Here is a 13,172-nt window from a genome sequence, read left to right as displayed (position 1 = left end):
CATGCTGTGGTGGACATTTTTGTCAAAATTAAATCTTTGCCGCACAGACATAAAAATAATTACCAGAAACACGTAAAGAGCTAGCCTTGAATGGCCTGAACAGGTCTGTAACTCTGAGACCCGGCCCTTCTCCACCGGATCAGGGAACAGGTCTGTAACTCTGAGACCCGGCCCTTCTCCACCGGATCAGGTCTGTAACTCTGAGACCCGGCCCTGAACAGGTCTGTAACTCTGAGACCCGGCCCTTCTCCACCGGATCAGGTCTGTAACTCTGAGACCCGGCCCTGAACAGGTCTGTAACTCTGAGACCCGGCCCTTCTCCACCGGAACAGGTCTGTAACTCTGAGACCCGGCCCTTCTCCACCGGAACAGGTCTGTAACTCTGAGACCCGGCCCTTCTCCACCGGATCAGTTCAGAACCAGTTGTTAGTCCATGAGCCAGACCTTCAACATAGGAACATTAATTATGATTTGAGTGGGCAAAACCCATACCTAATATTAAATTGTCAATATAAGTAAATTAATATACTGATAACGCTTCCACATGCGTGCGTGTGCCAGTGTGAGATTAACTCAGAAGTGCCAGATCGATAGCCTGGCTAATAAGCCAGACTAATATCACACAACACTGTCGCGGTATATCAGTCTGGGCTGGCTCCACTTGGATTTCATTTCCCGGGGAACATTTTCTCTTCGACGCAATTGGTCAGAGCTACTGTCAGTCAAAGGTCTCAAGCATTGAACGTCACTGTACCAAAGCCCGCCCATATTGCATACCGTGTCCCGATTGGCCCGACCTGTTCTCGGTTGTAGGAAAGAGGCGTGCTACTGAGCCTCGCCAGACCCTAATCCGCTGGCAGGCAAATCTTTTTTTGCCAACGGCTGATTCGGTCTGGTTTATTAACCAGGCTACCAGATCGAAGCGACTAACTAAGTGTGCCAGTCAGTAGAAACATACCGAAGAAGTGTGCCAGTCAGTCGGTAGAAATATAATATAACATAATATATCAATATACTTTAAGCTATATAAAAAGAGGTACCCGAATTAAGATACTTTGTGCTCAAGCATTTAGACTCCCTCCTACAAACTTACACCAGCCCTTTGACAGCAGCCTACCAATATAGGAAATCGTCATTACAGTAGTAGCTTTTAATATTTTCCATGTTTTGCATTTTTTCCTGCATAATGCCTAATTTGCATAATTACATGGATACATCGGTGCATCACTAGCAGTAATGTATTATTTCAGACAGAAGGAAGTAGAGATGGTTAATAATGTACTAATTATTGATTTCATACAGTAAGAAGTGAATCGTTACATGCCTAATATAGGAAGAACATATTTAACCCATTTTGGGGCGGGAACCCCTTTTGGTGTTTTAAACATTATGTTATAATTTAGCTATGGAAAAATAGCAGTACTGCATACTGTACTGCAGGGGTTCTCAACGTTTTTGGCCGGGGACCCCCGGAAATGCTTTGGCAATGTCTCGGGACCCCCGCCCCGCCCCCTCCCGACCCCCAATATAAATGTACTGCTACAATAACCTTAAACCATTTTGGGCGGGAACCCCTTTTGGTGTTTTAAGCATTGTTATAATTTAGCTATTGAAAAATAGCAGATCTACAAGCTCATAGCGCGCCACCGAGTGGCGCGCTACGAGCTTGTAGGTCTGCTATTTTCTTTTTTTTAATAATTTGGGGACCCCCTAAAATAATTTGGCGACAACCCGAGGGGTCGCGACCCACGGGTTGAGAACCCCTTGCTGTACTGTACTGTACTGTGCTGTGCTGTGCTGTGCTGTGCTGTGCTGAGCTGTAATGTACTCGGCAAAGAATGTTCATATGTTTAAAAGCATGTTTCACCTGAATGAACTGTCTGGTGCTGGGACTCTGGTGCAACGCACAGGTCCTGAGCCTGGTGAGAGCAGGAGTGGACCTGGTGAGACATAGGAGGGGCCCGGACAGGAGTCAACACAGAGCCTAGTCCCTCCATGCGCCAGAAGTGTACCTCCCAGCCCTGGCAGAGTAGTTCTGGAGTAGTTCCAACGGATTGTGTGCCCCTGGTTTTTCCCTAGTGGGACTGATTGAGGGTAGCTACTGGGACGTAAGTCGGGACTTGATCACTCCCGGCTGGGTCGCCTGAGTGAGGGGTATGATGTTGAGAGACCCGAAACCCCGTTGACCTCAGGATCACTGAGGATACGTCCCAGGTGCATCCATGCAATGTTTTTTAGTTACACCTTTTAAACAAAAAAATCGTATTATTATTATTATTATTATTATTGTTATTATTATTTCCCTTATATATATTTTTGTATTAATAATTAAAAGAAAACTGTATACACTGTAAATGCATGGGTCTTCAGGGTCATAATTTCTATATGCTTCTGCGGCTCTAGTGAGTCAGGACTGTAACTTTTTCCATGACGTAAAAACTTCTGCTTTTCTCTGACCATAATGATCCTATCTAGACACACATCTGTTCTTTTCTCTGTTTCCTTGTTCCTGTTTTCTCTCCTTATTTTCAAAGATCATTCATTCTGTTAAGACCATGTTTGTTTCATCGGGTTTTTTAAAGTAAGTTTTTGATCATGTGAAGTGTTTTAAAATATGACCCGGCCAGAGATCAAAGTCAAACCCTGACCTCCTATAATTTCAGGGCGGACACTATAAAGCACAATATAAGACCACTGCATGAGAGAGACTGTATACATCAGGGGTGGGCAACTTTGACGATGGAGAGGGCCACTATATTTCCACACTCACTCCCTATAGCAGGGGTTCTCAACGTTTTTGGCCGGGGACCCCCGAAAATGCTTTGGCAACGTCTCGGGACCCCCGGCCCGCCCCCTCTCGACCCCCAATATAAATTGACTGCTACAATAACCTTAATAATAGAGACAATACACCATAAATAAATACTGAAACCAGATATAATCATTAGGGAAGGTGTATGCATGTACTATGTGTACTATATGTAAACTCTTCATTTCCATTTTCCAGCAATTCAGTTGCATAAAAAAGAAAAAACGTTTTTTGTTTTTTAATTTATTTGGGGACCCCCCAAAATAATTTGGCGACCCCCCGAGGGGTCGCGACCCACGGGTTGAGAACCCCTGCCCTATAGGGCCATATATTACTGTCGTAGCAAAAATAGCCGAACTACAAGCTTGTAGATCGGCTATTTCTTGCTATATTCGAATTGAAATCTTGAATTATTTTTTGCTCTTTTTGAATTGGAATCCTGAAAATGTTTATGTAATTTGAAAAGCCTTTAATTCTACTTGTGTTGAGCATCTACTAATTTAGACTGAAGTCATTAAAGCGGGTCATGTTTGCAATGTGTTGTGGAATTGTAAACAGCTGAAACCGATATTATAACAGTATTCTTTACATTAATATAGAGCAAAGAGGAGATCCGGCCACACTTAATGTTAAAAGGAGGAAAACTTTATTGAACCGACATGTTTCGACCTATACGGTCTTCATCAGGGCTGATTCTCATTCTTTACATTAACCTGAGGGCCACATTAAGTGAAGGTGGGGGCCGCATGTGGCCCCCGGGCCGCCAGGTGCCCACCCCTGGTATACAGCACCTCAATAAACTAGTCCAAACAGTCACAAACAGTATAATACAGATAATGTCTCAGAGAGGGTTGAGGCCTGTAGGTTAGTAGGCATGTTTGGTCAAACACAGTCTGTGCCAAAACGTTTTAATCCGTTTTTAGCAGCACAACCCTGCTGTGCCAGAACGTAATATAGGCCTATTATGTTTTTTGTTTTTTTGTGCACACGATGTGCACACGGGCACCTGCACAACACTGTCTGTCCCACTGAATGTGTAAGATTTCAAATATTTGTTTTTATGTTTTTGTTTTATATTAATGCAAGAACAATGTCTGCAGCAGTTCAACTTAATAATAATAAAAGTATAATAGTAAAAAGGTGAGTCTTAAGCTGTGTCTTAAAAATGTCTATAGAGGGTGCCTGTCTGATCCGCGGTGGTAGTTTGTTCCAGGCTGTTGGCCCATGAAAGCAGAATGCTGCCTCGCCATGTTTCTTACTAGCCACCTTTTTGGGGAGATCAAGTAGGCCAGCAGTGGAGGCTGTAGTTTCTATTAGCTTGGAAGTGGAAGTGGATCAACCCCCGTCAGGGATGCAGAAGTAATCATGTAATATGAAAATTAATTTGTTCAGAACCCTACAGGTTGGTTCAGAACCTTAACCCATTTTGACCTGAGATCAGATTCTAAAAAATGTCTTCTACATCCTGACAGTTTTCTGAAAAAGCTATGTTTCTATGTCAGTCGTTCTTCGATTTTTCAAAAACAGCAGACCTACAAGCTCATAGCGCGCCACTCGGTGGCGCGCTATGAGCTTGTAGATCTGCTATTTTTCAATGGCTAAAGCATAACATAATGCTAACACCAAAATGGGTTCCCACCCAAAATGGGATAAAGGTTGGTTCAGAACCCATGATTCCAAGGTGTCCACTTTGGAAACAGAACTGTGATGTAATTTCAGTGTGTGTAACTATTGTGTTGTTTATGTCCAGTGTCTTTAGTCAAGCAACGAGAAGCAAATACAGCCTGTATTGTGAAAGTGATACAAGCTGGACAGAACATGTGTCTCTGTGGTGATACAAGCTGGACAGAACATGTGTCTCTGTGGTGATACAAGCTGGACAGAACATGTGTCTCTGGACAGAACATGTGTCTCTGGACAGAACATGTGTCTCTGTGGACAGAACATGTGTCTCTGTGCGGTTTTCCTTTGGACATTATAGATGTTGACTATGTGTGGAACAGTGATGCACTCTAGCGGTGAGAAAGTGTATCACAACATGTCTTGCTCATTTTGCATCTTAATTACCTTTATTTTATTGTACTTAGTGTTTGAGCATTGTAACGTGATGTGTAATTATTTGTATATGCAGGTGTGATTGATTAGGTTTAGAGCAGGGGTGCCCACACTTTTTGACTTGAGAGCTACTTTCAAAATGACCAGCTCTGCAAGATCTACCCACCAAATCAATGATTATACCATTGCTGAAAATATGTACCTGAGGGGGCTTCGGAATAGTAGAGTTTGTGTTACATTCTGTACAGTATAAGACAAATGCACTTGGAATGGGAAATAGAGGGGGAGAAATGTTTCTTTTTTTTCTTCAATATATTTCAATTAAATACTCTTTAGGGGCATGTCATGTGATCTAAATGCACAGCCTTTGTGATCTACTGGTAGATCGCGATCTACCTTTTGGGCACCCCTGGTTTAGAGCGTGGGTGTACATATAGGTTAGGATTGATTGTGTCCCGTTCTGGTGAGGATCGAGGGCCCAAAAGCAGGACAGTCTGCAGGTGGTGATCAAACCTGTGGGGGGAAAAGTGGTAATTCCGAACTTCTACTTGTAACAGAGTATATCCACATTGCAGTATTGATGAGACTATTACTTCATTAAAGAATTGTAGTAGTTTTTACACCACTAGGTAACAGTACAACATAAACACAATATAAACAATGGGAGAAGGGTGGGGCCGAGAAAGGCCCTTATTAACACCTTGGAGGCCCGGGGTGGAGTTCTCCGTCCAAGTTCAAGGTCATGGTCAAGTGCCCAAGCCGGAGATTGATAAATAGGACGGAGATTAATGATAACAAAACCGTTCGCATCGCTCTAGAGCCTTGGAGCGCTTGTTGCCCGATCCGATGATTAAAACGATCATAACTCCCGATCTAAAACATCCCGTCTAATTCTGAAAAAAGATCCTGTGTTTGACGGCCTTCCGCCGTCCAGTCGCTAGTCGCGATAGATTTATTATTACCTCCCGTTGTTGTCGATCGACTCTAGAGTGGTGTGGCTATTGTTAGCTGCTACACAGAAATGCACACCAGCTTCCGGTGCGCCGGTAAAAGTGTAATATTTTGGTCCTACACAAATTCCCATTGACAATGAATGGAGAATTTACGTCATATTATGTAGACGAGAAAATCGTCTATTTTTGTCCTACACAAAGATGAATTTCCCATTGACAATGAATGGATGATGTACGATGATAAGAGTGCCCCTCAATTCACACGGGTGTGATTCTTTATTTTATTTATTTTTTACAAATAATCCTGTTGAGAGGTAGAGCCTCAGAGTTTCAGGTACAAAATTATTTACTTTATTTTTGTAGCAACATTTTGATCTCACAGGGTCTTCATCAGGTCAGTATAAAAGAAGCACACCGTCTGCCGTCCGAAACCAGAACTATAGTAGGCTATGTAATTTTTTCGTGATTTTCATCTTTTTTTTCAAATCCTCCAAAATCACGAAAAATGACATGCTATAGTATGCCATCCGAAACCAAATATGAGAAATGTATAATGGGGCTCAATGGCAGATATTGGCACGTCAAAAAAAGATCACTTTCACACTTTCACCTTTCATGGCAAATCACTTTCACCTAGAAACTCCATTCACACTTTTTATAATTCAGCTTACTGTGGAGACACATGCTGGAACCTTTTACTTTGAAATGTTTTGTAGTTTCTGAGTTATTTAACTTAAACGCCCAATGCATTCTCAATGGCAATAGCACAAACTTTGGCATGCTACTAGTCCTACATACTTACACCTAGAAACCCCATTCAAACCTATTTAGGTTCATCTTATGGTGGACATGTTTGCCTGAAAAGGAATCTTTGAAATGTTTCATATAGTTTTAGAAATATAGTGCTTTCAAATTTGAGAAATGTACAATGGGGCTCAATGGCAGATATTGGCACGTCAAAAAAGCACTTTCACCTAGAAACTCCATTCACACTTTTTATAATTCAGCTTACTGTGGAGACACATGCTGGAACTTTTTACTTTGAACTGTTTTGAGGTTTCTGAGTTATTTAACTTAAACTCCAAATGCATTCTCAAAGGTAATAGCACAAACTTTGGCATGCTACTAGTCCTACATACTTACACCTAGAAACCCCATTCAAACCTATTTAGGTTCATCTTATGGTGGACATGTTTGCCTGAAAAGGAATCTTTGAAATGTTTCATAGTTTTAGTGTGCTAAGTCACTGAGCTACTTGCTATCTGCCACAACACAGTTTGCCTTTCCCTTTGAGTAACAACACTTATACAAAAATAAAATACAAAAAATGAAATAACAGGAGATTTGTCTATTGTTTCTTGTGCTGTTGTTTATCTCTAGAGGTTTGAATGCTTATGAACCACAATGGAAACAAGTCTCTGGCTCTTCTATCATTATCTTTTTTGCTTTTGTACACACCAAGTACAGTGGCTCACTGGGTACAGAGCCTGTCTGGGAATCAGGTGGCCACAGGTTCAAGTCCTGGCTCTGACATAGTGCCCCATAATCATGAAAAAAGTGACATACTATAGTATGCTGTCTGAAACCATGAACTATAATACCCCTATTTCATGATTTTCATCTTTTTTTCAAATCCTCCAAAATCACGAAAAACTACATGCTATAGTATGCCGTCCGAAACCATGGACTATAGTATCCTATATCGTTTTTTGTGATTTTCAACTTTTTTCAAATCGTCCAAAATCACGAAAAATGACATGCTATAGTATGCCGTCCGAAACCAAACCAAAAAAATCACTTTCACACTTTCACCTTTCATGGCAAATCACTTTCACCTAGAAACTCCATTCACACTTTTTATAATTCAGCTTACTGTGGAGACACATGCTGGAACTTTTTACTTTCAAATGTTTTGAGGTTTCTGAGTTATTTAACTTAAACGCCCAATGCATTCTCAATGGCAATAGCACACACTTTGGCATGCTACTAGTCCTACATACTTACACCTAGAAACCCCATTCAAACTGTTTTGAGGTTTCTGAGTTATTTAACTTAAACGCCCAATGCATTCTCAAAGGCAATAGCACAAACTTTGGCATGCTACTAGTCCTACATACTTACACCTAGAAACCCCATTCAAACCTATTTAGGTTCATCTTATGGTGGACATGTTTGCCTGAAAAGGAATCTTTGAAATGTTTCATAGTTTTAGTGTGCTAAGTCACTGAGCTACTTGCTACCTGCCACAACACAGTTTGCCTTTCCCTTTGAGTAACAACACTTATACAAAAATAAAATACAAAAAATAAAATAACAGGAGATTTGTCTATTGTTTCTTGTGCTGTTGTTTATCTCTAGAGGTTTAAATGCTTATGAACCACAATGGAAACAAGTCTCTGGCTCTTCTATCATTATCTTTTTTGCTTTTGTACACACCAAGTACAGTGGCTCACTGGGTACAGAGCCTGTCTGGGAATCAGGTTGCCACAGGTTCAAGTCCTGGCTCTGACATAGTGCCCCATAATCATGAAAAAAGTGACATACTATAGTATGCTGTCTGAAACCATGAACTATAATACCCCTATTTCATGATTTTCATCTTTTTTTCAAATCCTCCAAAATCACGAAAAACGACATGCTATAGTATGCCGTCCGAAACCATGGACTATAGTATCCTATATCGTTTTTTGTGATTTTCAACTTTTTTCAAATCGTCCAAAATCACGAAAAATGACATGCTATAGTATGCCGTCCGAAACCAAACCAAAAAAATCACTTTCACACTTTCACCTTTCATGGCAAATCACTTTCACCTAGAAACTCCATTCACACTTTTTATAATTCAGCTTACTGTGGAGACACATGCTGGAACTTTTTACTTTGAAATGTTTTGTAGTTTCTGAGTTATTTACCTTAAACGCCCAATGCATTCTCAATGGCAATAGCACACACTTTGGCATGCTACTAGTCCTACATACTTACACCTACAAACCCCATTCAAACTGTTTTGAGGTTTCTGAGTTATTTAACTTAAACGCCCAATGCATTCTCAAAGGCAATAGCACAAACTTTGGCATGCTACTAGTCCTACATACTTACACCTAGAAACCCCATTCAAACCTATTTAGGTTCATCTTATGGTGGACATTTTTGCCTGAAAAGGAATCTTTGAAATGTTTCATAGTTTTAGTGTGCTAAGTCACTGAGCTACTTGCTATCTGCCACAACACAGTTTGCCTTTCCCTTTGAGTAACAACACTTATACAAAAATAAAACAAAAAATAAAATAACAGGAGATTTGTCTATTGTTTCTTGTGCTGTTGTTTATCTCTAGAGGTTTGAATGCTTATGAACCACAATGGAAACAAGTCTCTGGCTCTTCTATCATTATCTTTTTTGCTTATTGTACACACCAAGCACAGTGGCTCACTGTGTACAGAGCCTGCCTGGGAATCAGGAGGCCACAGGTTCAAGTCCTGGCTCTGACATAGTGCCCCAAAATCATGAGAAAATGACATACTATAGTATGCTGTCTGAAACCATGAATTTCGTGATTGTCATCTTTTTTTCAAATCCTCCAAAATCACGAAAAACGACATGCTATAGTATGCCGTCCGAAACCATGGACTATAGTATGTCGTTTTTTGTGATTTTCAACTTTTTTCAAATCGTCGAAAATCACCAAAAAATGACATGCTTTAGTATGCCATCCGAAACCAAATATGAGAAATGTATAATGGGGCTCAATGGCAGATATTGGCACAAAAAAAAAACACTTTCACCTTTCATGGCAAAATCACTTTCACCTAGAAACTCCATTCACACTTTTTATAATTCAGCTTACTGTGGAGACACATGCTGGAACTTTTTACTTTGAAATGTTTTGTAGTTTCTGAGTTATTTAACTTAAACGCCCAATGCATTCTCAATGGCAATAGCACAAACTTTGGCATGCTACTAGTCCTACATACTTAGACCTAGAAACCCCATCCAAACCTATTTAGGTTAATCTTATGGTGGACATGTTTGCCTGAAAAGGAATCTTTGAAATGTTTCATAGTTTTAGAAATATAGTGCTTTCAAATTTGAGAAATTTACAATGGGGCTCAATGGCAGATATTGGCACGTCAAAAAAGCACTTTCACCTAGAAACTCCATTCACACTTTTTATAATTCAGCTTACTGTGGAGACACATGCTGGAACTTTTTACTTTGAACTGTTTGGAGGTTTCTGAGTTATTTAACTTAAACGCCCAATGCATTCTCAATGGCAATAGCACAAACTTTGGCATGCTACTAGTCCTACATACTTACACCTAGAACCCCCATTCAAACCTATTTATGTTCATCTTATGGTGCACATGTTTGCCTGAAAAGGAATCGTTGAAATGTTTCATAGTTTTAGAAATATAGTGCTTTCAAATTTGAGAAATGTACAATGGGGCTCAATGGCAGATATTGTCAAGTAATGATTTGAGTGGGGTTTGAACCCACAACCTCCAGATCATGTAACCAGTGTGCTAAGCCACTGAGCTACTTGCTATCTGCCACAACACAATTTGCTTTTCCCTTTGAGTAACAACACTTATACAAAAATAAAATACAAAAAATAAAATAACAGGAGATTTGTCTATTGTTTCTTGTGCTGTTGTTTATCTCTAGAGGTTTGAATGCTTATGAACCACAATGGAAACAAGTCTCTGGCTCTTCTATCATTATCATTTTTGCTTATTGTACACACCAAGCACAGTGGCTCACTGGGTACAGAGCCTGCCTGGGAATCAGGAGGCCACAGGTTCAAGGCCTGGCTCTGACATAGTGCCCCATAATCATGAAAAAATGACATACTATAGTATGCTGTCTGAAACCATGAACTATATAGTAGCCCTATTTCGTGATTTTCATATTTTTTTCAAATCCTCCAAAATCACGAAAAACGACATGCTATGTATGCCGTCCGAAACCATGAACTATAGTATGTCGTTTTTTGTGATTTTCAACTTTTTTCAAATCGTCCAAAATCACGAAAAATGACATGCTATACGCTATAGTATGCCATCCGAAACCAAATATGAGAAATGTATAATGGGGCTCAATGGCAGATATTGGCACAAAAAAAAACATTTTCACACTTTCACTTTCACCTTTCATGGCAAATCACTTTCACCTAGAAACTCCATTCACACTTTTTATAATTCAGCTTACTGTGGAGACACATGCTGGAACATTTTACTTTGAAATGTTTTGTAGTTTCTGAGTTATTTAACTTAAACGCCCAATGCATTCTCAATGGCAATAGCACAAACTTTGGCATGCTACTAGTCCTACATACTTAGACCTAGAAACCCCATTCAAACCTATTTAGGTTGAAAGCACTATATTTATGGTGGACTTATGGTGGACATGTTTGCCTGAAAAGGAATCTTTGAAATGTTTCATAGTTTTAGAAATATAGTGCTTTCAAATTTGAGAAATTTACAATGGGGCTCAATGGCAGATATTGGCACGTCAAAAAAGCACTTTCACCTAGAAACTCCATTCACACTTTTTATAATTCAGCTTACTGTGGAGACACATGCTGGAACTTTTTACTTTGAACTGTTTTGGCATGCTACTAGTCCTACATACTTACACCTAGAAGCCCCATTCAAACCTATTTATGTTCATCTTATGGTTTTTCAAATCGTCCAAAATCACGAAAAATGACATGCTATAGTATGCCATCCGAAACCAAATATGAGAAATGTATAATGGGGCTCAATGGCAGATATTGGCACAAAAAAAAATCATTTTCACACTTTCACTTTCACCTTTCATGGCAAATCACTTTCACCTAGAAACTCCATTCACACTTTTTATAATTCAGCTTACTGTGGAGACACATGCTGGAACATTTTACTTTGAAATGTTTTGTAGTTTCTGAGTTATTTAACTTAAACGCCCAATGCATTCTCAATGGCAATAGCACAAACTTTGGCATGCTACTAGTCCTACATACTTAGACCTAGAAACCCCATTCAAACCTATTTAGGTTGAAAGCACTATATTTATGGTGGACTTATGGTGGACATGTTTGCCTGAAAAGGAATCTTTGAAATGTTTCATAGTTTTAGAAATATAGTGCTTTCAAATTTGAGAAATTTACAATGGGGCTCAATGGCAGATATTGGCACGTCAAAAAAGCACTTTCACCTAGAAACTCCATTCACACTTTTTATAATTCAGCTTACTGTGGAGACACATGCTGGAACTTTTTACTTTGAACTGTTTTGGCATGCTACTAGTCCTACATACTTACACCTAGAACCCCCATTCAAACCTATTTATGTTCATCTTATGGTTTTTCAAATCGTCCAAAATCACGAAAAATGACATGCTATAGTATGCCATCCGAAACCAAATATGAGAAATGTATAATGGGGCTCAATGGCAGATATTGGCACAAAAAAAATCATTTTCACACTTTCACTTTCACCTTTCATGGCAAATCACTTTCACCTAGAAACTCCATTCACACTTTTTATAATTCAGCTTACTGTGGAGACACATGCTGGAACATTTTACTTTGAAATGTTTTGTAGTTTCTGAGTTATTTAACTTAAACGCCCAATGCATTCTCAATGGCAATAGCACAAACTTTGGCATGCTACAAGTCCTACATACTTAGACCTAGAAACCCCATTCAAACCTATTTAGGTTCATCGTATGGTGGACATGTTTGCCTGAAAAGGAATCTTTGAAATGTTTCATAGTTTTAGAAATATAGTGCTTTCAAATTTGAGAAATTTACAATGGGGCTCAATGGCAGATATTGGCACGTCAAAAAAGCACTTTCACCTAGAAACTCCATTCACACTTTTTATAATTCAGCTTACTGTGGAGACACATGCTGGAACTTTTTACTTTGAACTGTTTTGAGGTTTCTGAGTTATTTAACTTAAACGCCCAATGCATTCTCAATGGCAATAGCACAAACTTTGGCATGCTACTAGTCCTACATACTTACACCTAGAACCCCCATTCAAACCTATTTATCTTCATCTTATGGTGCACATGTTTGCCTGAAAAGGAATCTTTGAAATGTTTCATAGTTTTAGAAATATAGTGCTTTCAAATTTGAGAAATGTACAATGGGGCTCAATGGCAGATATTGTCAAGTAAAGATTTGAGTGGGGTTTGAACCCACAACTCCAGATCATGTAACCAGTGTGCTAAGCCACTGAGCTACTTGCTATCTGCCACAACACAATTTGCTTTTCCCTTTGAGTAACAACACTTATACAAAAATAAAATACAAAAAATAAAATAACAGGAGATTTGTCTATTGTTTCTTGTGCTGTTGTTTATCTCTAGAG

This window comes from Electrona antarctica (genome assembly GCF_951216825.1).
Source record: "Electrona antarctica genome assembly, chromosome: 11".
NCBI lineage: Eukaryota > Metazoa > Chordata > Actinopteri > Myctophiformes > Myctophidae > Electrona > Electrona antarctica.
This window is presented reverse-complemented; position numbering follows the sequence as displayed.